Below are 15,967 nucleotides of genomic sequence, written 5' to 3' on the forward strand. Positions count from 1 at the left end.
ATCATCAGGTACGTCAAAAAAAGACAAGCCATAGCTTCTGCATGACACATAATGGTGATAATTACACGCTGAGTTTTACATAGACTCATAGGGATAAGAATTTAATAAGTGCCAAATCCACCAAGGTGATAAACTGAGAAAGTTTTGTAAGGGTAGATTTCCTCTTTGATCTGTGAACACAAAATCAAAATGAGAACATTAGCAAGCACAGCTTTCAAGTAAATTGCTTCTCTGATAGCAGGTATGTAACTAGATTTAGTAGGGAAAAAAGCCAAATTAAGTATTAAGGCAAACGTTCTCTTCTTGAATATTTATATAGCTTATTTTACTGTTCTGTCACTGCTGGTGTCAGAGAATCAGACAAGTCAGAATGCTGAAATGTTTGTCCTGTAAAATAGAGGTCATTTTATCTAAAAGCATGCTGCCCAGGAATGCCAAAGCAATACAGTTCAGATTCTTCTCTATTGATCACTGAGATAGAGATTATTCAGCCATTTAGACCAAAACAGGCTTTTTGAAAGTGGCAGTTTGTATTTTTGCTATAAAATTTACTTGCAGTGTAAAGGTTCAATAACTCATTGGAAATTACTCTGTTGGGTTTTGGGTTTGGTTTTGGGGTTTTTTTCCCCTCTTTGATTTGGAAAGCAGCTGTTGTGTCCTGTTCTTGAACTTTTCAGCAACACAAGTAAAAGGAAATATATTCATAGATCCTTACTTTGCTTTTATCTACTCTTTGCCAAGACAGGTTCTTGAGAAATATACTGCAAACAGAAGTTTATATTTATTTACCAACCTCAATATCAAAATTCCAACAATACATCACCTACTCCACATGACTGTATTGTAACAAAATCTGTGTAGTGTGCTCTGTTCTGTGACGTAAGCACATTATGTTACTCTCAAGAAGCTTTATTAAAATCTCCAAACAATGGCATCTTGCTGCCCATCTAGCACCTTTTAAGAAGGTTCTAGCTGGTGAGGACAAGACTTTCTAAGTACTACTTGCTTTGTGTGTGTGTGAGTTTCTGTAAAAATATCCTGATCTTCCATTTTCAAATTAAAATCAAAGTGGGTAGATTCTGTGTACTTGAATTCTCATACCAGAAGCAGACAAGATTAACTTTGCAAACAGTAGGAGCCTCCAATCCTTTTTTCAGAAGGAAGAAGTTTTCAGAAGTTTTCAGAAAAGAATTTGAGGACTGACAAATGTATATAATGCAAGCTCATTTCTTCCATAATCCACTGGAGTGAAGATGGGAAAAGAGGGATAATGTTTAAGAAATGTAGTCAATGAAGGAAGAGGAGCTACCATTTTAAGAAAATGGGAGTGACTTTGGGAAGAGGTGAGATGATATTGGAGCTTAATTTTGACTTGCCAAGTATTTGTGCAATCATCTTGGGACATATGCTTGAAAAAATTTGGTTGGCAAGGATAATAACATAAATATTGGCCTAGGTCTCCTCTAAAGACTTTTGTCTGTCTTCCTTACATTGTCTCTTCCAAAAATGGGTTGCCTCACTATTTATTTGCCAGTAAATATTTTGATAAGACTTTGCTTTTTCAGTCTGTCAGTCTTCATAGAATACATAGAATACATAGAATAAACCAGGTTGGAAGAGACCTTCAAGATCATCGCATCCAACCCATCAACCAATCCAACACCACCTAAACAACTAACCCATGGCACCAAGCACCCCATCAAGTCTTCTCCTGAAAACCTCCAATGATGGCGACTCCACCACCTCCCCAGGCAGGCAATTCCAACTTAGTCCAAGCTCTGCAGAAAGCCCTCTGAACCTGGCAGACTCACCTTAAGAGTGAGATGTGGCTACATATCTGGTCTCTAGTCTCATCATAGACCCAGTCTCTACTCTTGCCACAAATTTCCCAGTTCCTGCATCTCTGTCCTATTCTCTGCCATTTTTATTACAGCTCACCATGACATTCTCCCAGGTGTGTATGTTCAGTAACTCTAGGAAAGAAGCATTCTCTAAGAACAAGAGATTCTACCTGTCTCTGTCTATAAAAGCCAAAATGATGAAAACCCACTGCCCTCTGTGATATGCAGTCATAGTCTTTCTAATGGGTCATGCTATAACAATGTGACACTATAGTACCAAAAGCCAAATAGCATCTCATAAAAAACTCTAATGTTTTAGCCTCACAGATACTTTCATCAAAGTCCCAATAAACATATGATCCTCAGGTCAGATGTTTTAGTATTTTAAGCAAGTGTCTGGGATACAAAAGAACTTTGGAGTACAACATATTCCTCTGACCATGACAAAGTTTGGTATTTCCAAGACAAATTAAGAAGAAAAGAAATTCATCAAATTAATACATCCAGCTAATATTGGATAGCATCTTGCACTGTATTGAATGAAGCACAGATATTTGGCTGAAATTGAAAAAGATTAATGTGTTCTTATCAATAAGGCAATTTGAACAATAATGAACTTTGATTGCCAAACTCATTTCTTTTTCTATGGGTTAGCAGTCCTCGAGAATTATTTAGAAAGTAAAACTGAGAATTTCCTTGCATGTGTAACTATCTTCAAATTAGGCAAGCACAGTGTTTATGCTGGCCTGAAATTTCTGGACATGTGCATTCTTCCTCACTTATTTAGAGATAATGAATACAACATTAAAAAGGTTCATTCTTGAATAATCACATCTACATTAGAATAAAGCTGTCTAGTCTTCAGAAGAGGCAAAATCCACATTAAAACTAATATTATGGCTATTTATCTGCTTAAAAAAATTAATTAATATTTTTAACCATTTTCTGTAGCAAAGATGAGAAAAATGTCATGTCACAGTACAGTCTAAAACTCCAAGTATAACTCCTGTAGTTAATGATCCATTTTCTCAGGGTAAATTTGGTATACAAGAGCTTTCTGATTGGTGGGCAAGGAACAGGTGTTTAATCATCATAAAGGGAGGATGACTTCCAGTTCTGGTTTGATCAAAGCATCAGAAGACCTCTTTGGATTTAGGCATATATGAGAACACCTTGATTTTAGGCTTATAAATTAATTTGACAACAAATTGTTTCTGCTTGACTGTTTGATTCAGTGATAATTCTAGACAACGATTTTATGAGGAATCAGAATCAATTATTCAGAATCAGAATCTTTCAGATGTGTAAAGAGTTTGATTCTCTTCCTCCTTTTGCAAGTGTCTTTCCATATTTTGTCTCCAAATAATTGGTTATATCTTAATCATTTTATTTCTTGGCATTTAATTATTTTACTTCTTGAGCTTTTTTTCTTTTTTCAAATAATGTGAAAGGTAAGTGTGGTGACATCCCCAGATTAGATCTGAAATATGAGATAGAGCTGGAAAGACATCCTGTTGGAAATTTCCCAAGAAACAATTTTGTTTTAGGTACAGATATCTTAAGTGCCTCTGAAATGAATGTTTGGTTCTATCAGGACAGCAGCAATCATAAAGAAATCCTCGAGATCCCACAGGACATTCCTGTATCTGCTGACACTTACATAAAGTCAGTATTTGCTATGTCTCCTCCTAAACTCCTCCAATGGCAGTGACTCTACCACCTTCCCGGGTAGCCCATTGCAATGGGCAATCACTCTCTCTGTGTAGAATTTCTTCCTAACCTCCAGACTAAACCTAAGCTGTTGATTGTTGCATATATATGCTTGATTGTTCTGTATTACAAACCTTCTGTAAATATTCTGAACCTTACATTTGAATAAGGTTTTCACAGTGAAGTATAGTGTAACTTAATCATATTGTGTTCATTGGAAATGAATGTTCAAGTGAGTGCATGATAAAGAGAATTAAAACCTTATACACAAAATATTTAACTTTCCTCTGCATTTTTTTTATGTGATTCCAAGAGATAAAAAAATATTACTCAGCAAAAGTGAGACACTTTTTTAATATCATCCATCTGCAGACTTCATTTTAAACCAGCATTTCTAGGACTTCTGGCTTATAAAAATTTCACAGTTCTAAAAAGAATGGATTAAACTTATTAGCAATATTCCTAATATTCATGACACAATTAAGAATACTTAATTCTACCAATTTTCATTTCAATGAAATTAATTGTTGCAGAACAAGAGGACACAGTCTCAAGCTGTGCCAGAGGAAGTTTAGGCTCGAGGTGATGAGAAAGTTCTTCACAGAAAGAGTCATTAGCCATTGGAATGGGCTGCCCAGGGAGGTGGTGGAGTCACCATCCCTGGAGGTGTTCAAGAGGGGATTGAACGTGGCACTTGGTGCCATGGTTTAGTAATGAGGTCTGTGGTGACAGGTTGGACTTGATGATCTTTGAGGTCTCTTCCAACCTTGGTGATTCTGTGATTCTGTGAATGTGTTCTGCAAACCTTGTTCCTTATATCTGCCTTGTTTAGAAGCACAACAATTTCATACGACTGGTACCCAGGTGTTCAACATCTTCATATTGGAAAAAGAAATATGAAATTTTAATGAAAACTTGACAGAGTATATTGAGTGATTTAGGGAAGTTGTTGTTTTGGTGATTTTTAAATTTATTTTTTTTTGGGTCATAGAATATAATTTTATTAGGTCAGGTGTTAAATAACTTAGAAGAAATTGTATCATTTTATTGGTGTCTTTTAGTGAGCAGTAAAAAGAGTACTCTGTCCAATAAATATTTGCACTTTTCTTCACAGAGTATAAACTTAATGAGCAGGTAATTTTAAGGGTTTTAAGAGGAAAAGGCAAGGAGCTAAACTCACAGATGACAGTTAAGTGCTTGATTCTATGAAGCAGTGAGTAGCATGGCCCAGTCAAGCAAATCTCAAATAATGCTTTTTTTTGTTGTTTGTTTGTTTAAGCACATGTTTTAGTGCTGTGCTGAAGAAGAGAAAGAATGCTCAATAGTTTGTAGGACTAAAGCTCCAATGGCTAATTCCAGATAAATTAATTCATCAGCAAAAGCCAGTCAGATTAGTTTCTGGAGCCTAAGTGTTTATTTTCTACTGCTCCATTTCCCTGTCCTCTCTCAGAGGAGCGATGACGGGATTTATTTGAGCTTCTCTTTAAAATACTAAGTTGTGGCTGAGCAACTGAGCAGTGCATTTCATCAAAGCTTACAATCTCTGTCTCTGTAGAGTGCAGAAGCACTTGTCTGGAGCATTTGCAATACAATTTATACCAGCCTATGATTTGTGACAAGAATTTTCCAAATTGCTTGCGATTCAGATGAGGATTCCGCTATTTACCTGAGAATGGATTGAGTTTTGAATTATTTCCCTCTGTTCCAAGGATTTTGTACTGGGATCCTGAGAGCTAGAGCCTAGTTCCAAAGAGTTTGATTATAAATGTGTCAAAGATGAGTGATTATTGAATCAATCTCATGATATTTAGTCTAATGATGTATAATTACTTAATTTAATCTACTAGTTTATTATAATGGAAAGCTCCCTGTACTATAAGAAGAGTAATTTATTAATCTTTTCATGTATCAGTGAAGAGTCTGGGATATAACTTCTCCTCAGCCAGAAATCAAGAGTCCAACCTGACAGTAGCTCACTTTTCATTGACATATGTCCACATAAGCAGAGAAGAACCATTTGAGAATACCTGTAATAAGCTGCCATCTGTCCACAAAGCAGGAAAATTCTTCTTTGTTTAATTTAGATTTAAAGACAGGCTCAATCTCCATGTGCCCACATGAGCTGTGTGAGGCCATGACAAAAATAAAGTATATTGTGAAGAGTTACTTTTAAAATATAAATGTCTCCTGTATCTGAAGATACCTCTGCAGCATTCAGCACTCTGCTACTAATTTTCACGCATGTATAAACTCACTTCTTTGTAGGTATCACGCTTTTCTGAGCATAAGGCTGAGAAATAACCTTTATAAAGCTGGATAAACTGAACTATTAAAACAGAATAGTGTGGGGAGATTGGCTTCTCAAGCTGTCTCAGTGTTAGTGAGCTCTTAGTGTGAAATGTATTTGGCCTCAGACCAACTTGTTACAGAAAACTTCTTGGCTAATTCAGTTGCTATAAACCTAGTTAATTTTTGCCAGAACACAATTATTTACAAAGAAAAGCACAGTCTATTAAACACCTCCAAATAGCTGCAGTTAAGTACAGCCATTTTGCATTTGGAAATGAAGGTAGAGCAAGTTGTTTGATGGATCAGATCTGTTTGCCTAAATGGCTTTCAGCAAAGACAATGTTCTTATGATAAAATTCCTGGTTTGAAATTCTGTATTGTCCTGTTCAATTTCTTGTCACATCAGCCATGCATTAGTGCATTACAGAATGCAGTGTTACACAACTTGACAGGTGTAGCCAGGTGTGCTATGTCACATCGTGATATCTCAGCCAGGAAAATTTAAGTCTGTTTTGAAAGAGAAGTGATCAAAGAAAACTGTTTACATTTTATCTCTAAATGGAAAAAAGATGCTATGTTCTTTCTTATCAAGAAACAAGTGTATATATTCAAATTCTGCTTATATGTTTCACAATCCCTGAAAACAAAAGCAACAAGAAATGTGTGTTAGAAATGAGTTGCTTTTTATCACTATCAATTATAGCAAAATACAATACTTTAAAAAAAATCTGTTATTGCTGAGGTTCATTCATAGGTCCCTTCCCTTCCCTTCCCTTCCCTTCCCTTCCCTTCCCTTCCCTTCCCTTCCCTTCCCTTCCCTTCCCTTCCCTTCCCTTCCCTTCCCTTCCCTTCCCTTCCCTTCCCTTCCCTTCCCTTCCCTTCCCTTCCCTTCCCTTCCCTTCCCTTCCCTTCCCTTCCCTTCCCTTCCCTTCCCTTCCCTTCCCTTCCCTTCCCTTCCCTTTCTCTTCCCTTTCTCTTCCCTTCCCTTTCTCTTCCCATCCCTTTCTCTTCCCATCCCTTTCTCTTCCCATCCCTTTCTCTCCCCTTCCTTTATTCCTCTCTTCATCTTTCTCCAGCAGCTCCTTTCACATTGGTGACATTATAACAGTATGTGAAGATTATTTAGTGAATATATTAGAAACTCCCTCCTCAGAGGCACATCCTTCCCCTCATGCAGATCTCTATGTCTTAAGGGAATACTTAGTATTGTGGTAGAAATCCTTTAAACCAAGGGCAGTGAGAGGTGTGCCGGGCTCCATTTTTCTTGCTCAAATTAGAGTTTAAGTGTGCATTGGAATATCAACAGAAGCAAGGAGATGCTGTTTTTCAAAAGCTGATGTTCCAAATAACACTAGCAGCAATCTCTTGTCCCCCTACAAGGGCCTTCTCCAGAGACAGAAGCTGAGGTCTGTCCATGTATCTTCAAAGTGCTGCAGCTCTTGGGCTCATGCAGTCCATGTTGTGAATCATTTCAGATCCTTGACCTTTTGATTGATTATGTTGACCCTTGCTCTATCGGTCACTAAATGGCAGTGTAATGTGAATTTATGGGAGGCTGATTTTGAAAGGGAACAAAAAGAAAAAAGTAAAGATAACAGATCCTGAGTGGCTCCCTGGAGGGCTCTGATTTCCAGAAGGTCCTGAATACTCACACACTTCACCTATTCATATCATATCATTCTGGGCATAACAGGCAATGCACCAAAACATGCAGCTGCATCAGCAAATTTCCATGGGTATTTTTATTATTGCTAACAATAATTTCATTTTTTGATTTCTCTGTCCCAGCTGAAATATTTCTTCCTTTTCCTGTCTACTAAGCAACACAAATGGATTAGATTTTCCATGATCTTTTTTTTTCAGTTGTGACAATCTAAATTAGATGTATGTTAGGCTTCTTGGAATCAAACCTGTCTGAGCATTGTCTAGTCAGAGACTCGAAGAGCAATGTGAAAAAGAAGCTGAAACAACAGTTTAAATTTCCCTGAATTTTAACCCCTAGAAGCCTAGTTCTCAAATTCTGCTTTGCAACTTTAAAATGGATTTGTCTAATGTAAATTGCTATCTTAATCATTTTAATTCACTCAAATTGAAATAGGTTAACTTCTGCACATTCACCTTGAAACTCAGGTTTTACTTTTAGTGAGAATATTCTCTCTGACATGTTAAATTCCATCTAATCCATGAGCACTACCATCTTTCACTGGAGAATCATTATGAAGACAGACAATCATTCATTTTCTTTACTGGAGGAAAGGTGCAACACAATGATACCATGAAAGCTGATAATCCACTCATGTTTACACTTCAGATATTTCCCACAGAGCCCTCTGGAGCAGGGGACACAGATGATGATTTGACAAATGCTGTCCTTTCAGACCAATTCCCCAGGTGTATTTGGACCAACGTATCAGAGAATTCTACTCCTGCTATTCATTTCAGTAATTAGATTTGGAGAGAGCAGTACCACATGCATGTTTATGGTAATCACTATTAACCCAAATGGCACTTTTTCCTTTCTCCCTCCTCCCTTGCTGCTCCCACTTGAATTTGCTGCATACTGCCACAACATCTGCCAATGAATAAGTGAGGAAAAAAAATAACCTCTAATACCCAAGCCATCTACCTAACAGAAGCAAAATCCCCTGTATTTTTCTGATGGCAGAGACAAAAAGAAATCAGTCAAAAATTGGAGGAGAAAAGGAAAGAGAGGAAGCAATGAACTGAAGATTAAATGAGAGAGAGGAAAACAAGCATAAAATCAAAATATATTAATAACATTTTCATGGGAAATTTTGAAACAAAGACTAATTTTTCTAAGCTAAAAAAACAAAACAAACTAAAACAAACACACAAAACCCATCCCAAAAATACAAAAAAACCCAAACAAACAAACAGCCCCTTGAAAAAAAACCCAATGAACTTAAGCAAAAATCAAATAGAATAAAAAAACTCAACCAAACCAACAACAACAACAAAACCCCAACGTGTTAAGCTATAAGATTTAATGAAATGGACTTTTCAGGAAATAAATTACAGATGTATGAGATCGTGGAATATAAAGGAAAAGTATAGATATCCTTTGTACAATTAACTGCTTTGAAACTTTAGTTCCATTAGGGACAGAAAAGCTGTCACTGAACGTGCACACACTCAGCTTAAAATCCTTTCACATTTGCATAGCTTAAATGTAAACCAAATTTGTATATTTAGACCTTCTCTGAACATTTTTAATAATATTTCCTTGTGAATGATAATATTTTCCCTCCCTCACTCTTCTATCAAATTGCACTGATGACTACTTCTGACTTAAGTTCTCATTCAGGGAAGCCTCATATTCACTTCAAAATTTTATCTCAAAGAGGTTTCAAATATCACATAGTATTATTGAATAGAGACAAGGTTTTCCACATTTACCATGTATTTTATATGGGTTTCTAGGAAACTTTGATTTCATTAGTTATAATAACAAATGCCATATATAATACATAAAGTTAAGACACATGAATAGGCATATGCATACATATATGCACATATAATACATAAAGTTAAGACACATGAATAGGCATATGCATACATATATGCACACACACATATACACACATATATGCATACTACACATTGTATAGTGCATTAGTGCCACAACATAAACCCTTTTCCAGAACTTGATGCTTGCACCTGTACATTTCCCTATGATACAACTGCTATTTTCAATTCTACTTCCATTACATGACATAAGTAATGGAAATGCAACTATAGCATCCAAATGTTTCCCTTCTGGGCTAAGGTATGCTGGTGTATAAAGCTTTATTGGTTCTTTTCATCAGCTTGGATTGTATTTTTCATCCTGATCTACTATCGGTTGAACAATTGATCTGTCTTGTAATGTGAACAATTGATTTTGGTGAAATAGAATTAGACATTGAGCTAATTTTGAATATGCCACAGAATATACTATACATCAGATAGTACTGGCTGTTACTCTGTATTGACATGGGCCATACTCAGGCCACTTAGCTAAAAGAAAAAAAAGGGTTTAAAGGTATTTCTAACAACCCCTTGACTCATGCTTTTACTCATAAACAGTTATTTAACTAGAGAAGGGAAAAACCTTCAGTAATAGGTGCATTTTTGCTGTCAACAGATCAGATAATATAGCTATTCCTGCAGCCAGTTGTTTTCATTAGCTGAGATTCTTGGACATTTTCAGTGCTACACATGAAATTTCACACTCTATTATCTTCATTAGGACCTGGAAACTATGAATTGTTTAAAAATCCTTTCTCTCTCTCTTTTTTTTTTACTTTTTTTCTTTTTTTTTACTAGATTTAAAAGAACTGAACAGGAAAATGACCAGCTGCTTAGATTACCACTACAATCCTCTCATGAATTTTTAAAGGTAGGGATTTTCCGAGAACCAACATCAAATAAAGGATCAAATGCCTTCTATTACAGAATACAAATGTGTTGTTCAAAATCCCTAGAAATTACAGACTTTGAGAACCATCTGGACCCACACGTTATGCAGAAGAGAAGAAACACAAAGGAAGCACTGATTAATTTTAATGTAGGGTGAAAAGACTTGCAATTAAATGCAGTTTGATTAAGTCAGTGTTGTTTCTAGTGCAAACCTTCAAGATTAGTGTCACCTGCCTAAAATAGGTGTTTTTCCTCACTTTTGAAAACTTACTGGATACATGGATAATGAGAGCACTATTGTAGATGTGGCACTGATATATTTCATGGGCATTCCTTCTGAGCAACACTATCATTAACACTAACACTAACACCTAAACCCTAAGCCATAGGGATACCTTACCATCATACCTAAACCTAACAATAAACCAAAACAAAGCCACTAAGCATAACCCTAACCTGAAACTTAACCTTAACCCTAATCTCAAACCTAACTCTGATCTTAATCCAATCCCCTAACACTAACTAGAACCCTAACTCGAAATTTAACCTTAACCCTAATCTCAAACCTAACTCTGAGCTTAATCCAATCCCCTAACACTAACCAGAACCATAACCCTAACCCCTAACCCGTGGACACTCCTTCTGAACAACGTGTTTTATTACTTTAGTAATTCTTTCCACTAATGATTTGAAAGTTTTCTCTTTCTATATATAAATATCTATCTTCTGTTCATGCCAGTTTAAACAAATTTCCCTTTTGTCATGAAAAGCAGTGATGTTTTTATTAGCTTTCATTCAACACAGTTTCACCTATAAATTAAGAGCTCTAATTTTGTTCTGGGGTGCTTATAAGTAAGTGTGGTGGTTTGCTTATTCATCTGAAATAGGTTGTCCACAGAGATCCATGTTTTCAAACACACTCAGGGACACAGAACAGTGAAAGGAGATGAGTTTTCTTACAGTGTCCTCTAGCACTCTTCTATTGTCTTAGAAGGATCATAAACTGTTTACACCCTCTGATATTTGGACAGAAGATCTAAATGAGAGACAGCTCTAGCTGAATGAATATAGGATTAAATTGGAATAAAGAGGTAACATGTGACCATAACACTAAGTAGAGCAGACTTCATACTGCTCTCTGCACAGAAATTGTATTCTCACAGAATTACTTGCCAGCCAGTAAGAGGACTACATTTGCTTTCGGTGTAGCATTTTCATTGTGTGTGGAAATGACTAACTGGAACAATCTTTTTCTGAATCCTATGTTAAAATTCTGGAAGCAAATGGCATATCCACACTTTTCCAATTTCAGACATAAGGGAAAACTAATAGATGAAAATCTGTAATGAAAAAAAAAAAAAGAAATGAAAAAAAAAAAAAAAGAAACCAGAAACCTGGAAATCTGGAAAAATGTGAAAAAAATAAATTAAAAATATGAACCATCAAAGTATTCATACCAGAATTTCCTACAATAAAGCCATAAGAAAGAAAGAAAATTCATGGTGCGTTGTGTAGTTAGTTCTTTGGGAAGATACCTAGATTGAAGGTAGTCTGCTGGGAAAAAAATACAACTAAAAGAAAGTAAAAAAAAAAACCACAGAAAATTTATTAGTATGCAGGAGAATTGTAGAAAGGCAGGAACAGAGAGGAACATTAGCAGTTTTATTCATCTCCATTTGCAACCATGCAGGATGTTTGGTGTTATAGATTCTTATATCTATCTCAAATGATGTTGGTCTGTTCTTAATGATCTATGATGCTGAAGACCCCAGAAGGTCTTGAGGTAAACTGCCCTTGCACTTCATTATCCATTATCACTAGATACATTTTTTTACTATTGTTTTTCATTATTTACCCCAAATTGTTGTTGCTGTAGTTGAAGACCATTACTCACAGTCCTACTCACCCATGCATGGAGAACAGATATCTTTTTTTTCTTTATCATTATACCAATCATTCCAAATTGTATTAGGCACATTATCTGCTGAGAGTTATTGAATACACGAAAACTGCCCCCAGTAATGGAGGTCCATCAGCTGAAAAGAGATAAAGATTGAGAAAGTTTGGGCTGTGTAATATTTTCTTGTAGTTGTTTTCTCTATGCTTCTGTTTCTCACCATTTCAGAAACATGATAACAGGCAAGGTGGGCCTTTGAGATAATTTATTCTTTTCCATTCTGATTGTATGTAACTTTAGATACATTCCCATATCCCCTTTCAGCTGCCTTCCTTCATTTAAGTTTAATAGCTTTATTTTTTTGCCAGGAGGTTAAGTCATGTTTTAGAGAACTTGATTCTCTTTGCTACGTCACAGGCATAAGTCTGTGTAGACTGCTTCACATCTTCCTTAAAACACGGGCCTGAAGAGAGAACTGTACTGAATTTAGCTGAGCAGAGCTGAGTGGAAAGATTTCTTCTCTCCTTATATTTATTCATATTACTTTGCAGTTTGCCTTTTCTGCAATGGTGTGGTGTTGCTGTCGTGTGTTGTCATGTGTTCAGTTTGTGCTCTACAAAAGCCCAGATGCTTTTCTGATTAAATGCTACCAGCCTGTGTTTTGCAACTGATTGTCTCATCTATACCTTTATAGAAATTAATTTTACACTTTCCAGATCATGTCTGAAATTTGTTCAGGCTTTTTTAATTCTACCCTTGTCCCCAACATATCCACATTCAACTTGGTGTCATTTGTAAATGCAACAAGGCCATTTTGTATTCCATCAGCAAAATGACTAATGAAAATACAGAAGAATGTCATAATCTTCAGAATGCTTCTTGACACATCTTTTTGTGTGAAAGTGAATCACTGAAAATGTATTTTCTGGATTGAACTGTCCAACCAGTTTTTCTGCAACAGAAATTTCATCAAGGATCTTTTCCCACAGCTTGCTCATAAGAATGTTTTGTGAGATGTGGGTTAATAGATTAAAGACACAGATTTCCTATTATTTCTGCCATTTCCATAACACCTGTTCCTTTATCATGCAGGTTTGTTTGACTCAATTTGTTTGACTGTTGTTCATCTCCCTGCTATCATCCATGCACTTAAAAATAATTCCTTTGATTATCTTTTCCAGACTCTTTCAGAACTGAAGTTGACTGGCCTCAATTCTTCTTTTACTTCCTTTTCAACACCTGTTCCATTACATTCTCCAGTGCTGCACTACCTCAAAATCTTGACTATGAAGCTGTTTCAGATGTCTCAGACTTTTTATTTTCAGTTTTCCCACAAAAAAAAAAAAAAAAAAAAGCCACAAACCCTATGTCTACCCAAATCTCTGATGGATTTGAAGAACTACATGTCTATGTCACTTATAAAACTCAGTTTCTTTTCAACAAAATGTGTGGCATGCAGAAGGTCTGGAAGGCAACTTTTTACCTTACTCTTAAAATTACATGAAACAATGAATGATGTCTCAAACTTTAAACAGGTGGATGTTGGTCTCTTCTCCCAGGCAGCCAGCACCAGAACAAGAGGACACAGTCTCAGGCTACACCAGGGGAGGTTTAGGTTGGATGTTAGGAAGAAGTTCTATACAGAGAGAGTGATTGCCCATTGGAATGGGCTGCCCAAGGAGGTGGTGGAGTTGCCATCATTGAAGGTGTTCAGGAGGAGACTTGATGGGGTGCTTGGTGCCATGGTTTAGTTGTTTAGGTGGGTTGGATTGGTTGATGGGTTGGACGCGATGATCTTGAAGGTCTCTTCCAACCTGGTGTATTCTATGTATTCTAAAATGTCTGGGTGAATATACATCTAATTGACTTTAAAAGTTTGAAACATTATTATTCACTTAAATTTCCTGCCTAGCACAGGTAATGCCCTATTATTTAGCATATTTGAGTAACATTCAAGCTTCATATAAAGGCTTTGCATTCCTTTGGGAATTTCATTTGAAATACTGGAACACGGCAAGATATAATGTGCCTGAATCCAGATGGAAAGGAAAAAAAATATATGGCTCTGACCTCTTAGAAAAATATTGTCAAGCTGGTCAGCAAAACAGTAGGTAAGCAGGAACTGACAGTTAGAATTTATTTTTGGTTCAGAAATGTTGCACTCAAACTCCTTATAAAAAGCCATGTGGAAATATAGATATTTTGGGATGAGGCAAACTACTGTTATGGACTGGATACTAACAAAATAAACAGTGTTTTTTCTAAACATGGAAACATAAAACACAGAGTTTGCTAAATGGTGCAATTTGGGACTGTGTTTAGCCTTCATTAATGATCTGGAAACAGGATGAATAGAGAAAATGAATGAAGCAAAAGAAACTAAATGCTGGTTGCTTTTACAAGTGGTAATATTCTTTGTGGGATTTTATTTTTATTTTTATTTTTATTTTGGTTTTAAGTTCAGTCAATACATTAGCCAACTTTTTGTACTTCAATGTCAACAGAAGATCATGAAAGCTACACTTTTGCATGACTGTATTTCATAGCAGGTCCAATTCTATTGTTCCTTCTGATAAGCAGGTTTTTATGTACATGCTGAAAGTAGGAACTGGTTTAGAAGAACTGAAATTACTTAATGAGTCACCATGTGTTGACCCCTGAGGCATCTACTGTCACTTTGTCTTGTTGGTTCTTTTGTACCTGGACACTTGCTTCCCAGTTGCATACACACTGAGTGTATATGGTATACAGCTACACATTAATTCACTCTGTGAATTCCATTATGGTGTCAATCCTGAGTTTTCTTTTGGAAGTTCCTGCATTTTTGGTAGAAGAGGTATGCCTTAGAATATGAATGCCTGTGGGCTGCAGATAATTTTGTGTCTTTGGGATTCTCATGCCCAAGCCTACTAGCTAGCTCACTAGCTACAGCTAGTAAGGGCCAGTTGTAAATTGTGATGACAGCCTAACTGCACAGAAGCTGCACACACGGGACTTTAAAGTGCAGAGATATGCACTATATGTTTGTGAAGAGAACAGCTGTGGAAATTATGATGCTATGTGCTTCTGCAATAGACTGTTAAGATTGGGGAAGACTTGTCCTGTGAGAGATATGCTCTGAAATGCACCGGCCGTTGCTGGAGGAAGCCTTGGGATGCAACTGTAACTGCAAACAGCTGGACCACATGAAGTCAACAGGACTTTCAGTCCAGCCGTCCTAGATGGGAAGGGAAAACAAGACTGAGTTATGCTTGAGAAACTGAATTCATGAAATAGTTAAATGGGGTAAAGTGTTAGTCACTGGTTCTTAAACAAAACCCAGTGTATAAACTTGCTGTGGACTGCTATTTAGTCTACCTCTACTGTGATAGGCATGACTGGGAAGATAGCTCACACTACAAGTATTACAGACAGAAACCATGAGGACCTTAAAATTAATCTTTGCATTTCTTGCTGCTGCTTTGTTCAGGGGTAGCTCTCTGCACTGCAATAAGAGAGTCTGACATGTGATGGCCCTGGCTTTTCACACAAATATGAAAAGACACTTGGGGATTGACATAGAATAATGATGTTCTGGTGGAACTTCTTTTTTTATCAAATTTCACTCTCTTTTTGCCATAGCAGCAACTGGAGTTGGAAAGAGGACTGTTGAAAGAATTACTTAGTAGCCCTGTAAAATTAGGCTCATCCTTAAATCTGGTTAACCATGACTGGCTAAACCAGCTTTGGAAACAGATTATACTTCCTCTAGGCTGTACTATGCTGTAGAGCTAAGGAAAATGCAGACATCCTAAAGAGCTCTGTAGTCCCT

This window comes from Dryobates pubescens, chromosome 4 (genome assembly GCF_014839835.1).
Source record: "Dryobates pubescens isolate bDryPub1 chromosome 4, bDryPub1.pri, whole genome shotgun sequence".
NCBI lineage: Eukaryota > Metazoa > Chordata > Aves > Piciformes > Picidae > Dryobates > Dryobates pubescens.